Below are 1245 nucleotides of genomic sequence, written 5' to 3'. Positions count from 1 at the left end.
ATCATGGCCCTCCTCCCCTTCAACCCATCACCGAGCTGGTGTGGAGACGTGGGTGTCACTGGGAGCACTGGGAAGGGCTCCAAATCCATCAGGGACCTGTGTGTGACTGGGAGCACTGGGAATACCCCCACCTCCATCATGGACCTGGAGGGGGATGTGTGTGACTGGGAGCACTGGGAATACCCCCACCTCCATCATGGACCTGGAGGGGCCTGTATGTGACTGGGAGCACTGGGAATACCCCCACCTCCATCATGGGCCTGGAGGGGATGTGTGTGACTGGGAGCACTGGGAATACCCCCACCTCCATCATGGACCTGTTGGGGAATGTGTGTGACTGGGGGCACTGGGCAGGGCTCAATCAATGGGGCTTCTTTGTGCCCTGAACAGGGTGGGACAGGACTCCGAGGTCCTCCTGGGCTCGACGGTCCCGAGGGAGAGAAGGTACAGTGGGATTGATGGTTCCAACCCTCCATCTCAGGGTGAAATGCCCTTTCCTGGCCTTTCCCAAGCTCTGCTGGTGCTGGGTGTGGTGGGACTGGCTGGAGGAGCTGGGTCAGGCCTGGGCAGGCTGGTGACTGGGCTGGGGGGACCTGCCAGGGGACACTCCTGCCTTGTTGCCCAAGATCCAAAGTCAGCAAGGCAAGGAAGGAGTTTTCCAAGGATAGAGCTGTTTCCCTTTCTTCCCCAGGGAGATCCAGGACCACGAGGCACAGATGGACCTGCTGGTGCTGCAGGATTAGAGGTACTGATGTTTGGGGTGTTGTAGAACTGGGGAGCTGCCAAAGGCTTTTCCAGTGCTCCACCATTTCCAGTACAAACCAAAGCCAAAGGATTTATTGCCCCTTCCCTGCCTGGGCCAGGAGGGGTTTTTAAGCCTTGGCATGGGCTCCCAGGAGGTGCTTTGATGTTTGGGGTGGAGACACAAGACCCTTTCAGTCTGTCACCCAGGGGTGCCTCATGGAAGACCCATTCCTGCTATGGAATCTGTTCCTTCCCACATGTGCCTGCTGCTTCCTTGGCCAGCTGAGCATGGTGTGAGGGGGGAGGATGCTCCAAGTGCCCTGAGAGGTGAAGGACATGGTGGTGATGGGCTTGTCTTAAACCCTTAACACTCCCACAGGGACTCGCTGGAGATGATGGAGTGAAGGGAGATGGTGGCAAACCCGGTCCAGTGGTGAGAACCAGCCAAACTTCCCTGGGACAGAGGTTTGGTGGCCTTTTGGGATGGAGCAGCAGAGCCTG

General features: G+C 58.1%; 1 long non-coding RNA gene across 1 annotated transcript in view; it reads left to right on the top strand.

Moving 5' to 3' along the window:
* Nucleotides 1-391: 391 nt before the first annotated feature.
* The window catches only part of LOC115307560, a 1874-nt gene continuing 1020 nt past the window's right edge, over nucleotides 392-1245 (top strand). The window contains exons 1-3 of the long non-coding RNA XR_003915872.1: nucleotides 392-444; nucleotides 692-745; nucleotides 1124-1177. This is a non-coding gene — a long non-coding RNA (uncharacterized LOC115307560). The remainder of the gene's footprint in view (nucleotides 445-691; nucleotides 746-1123; nucleotides 1178-1245) is intronic.

Source organism: Manacus vitellinus, unplaced genomic scaffold (genome assembly GCF_001715985.3).
Source record: "Manacus vitellinus isolate BGI_N305 unplaced genomic scaffold, ASM171598v3 scaffold_27_pilon, whole genome shotgun sequence".
In the NCBI taxonomy this organism is placed as follows: domain Eukaryota; kingdom Metazoa; phylum Chordata; class Aves; order Passeriformes; family Pipridae; genus Manacus; species Manacus vitellinus.
Note: the sequence above shows the minus strand (reverse complement) of the source record. Positions and strands in the feature narration are given on the sequence as shown.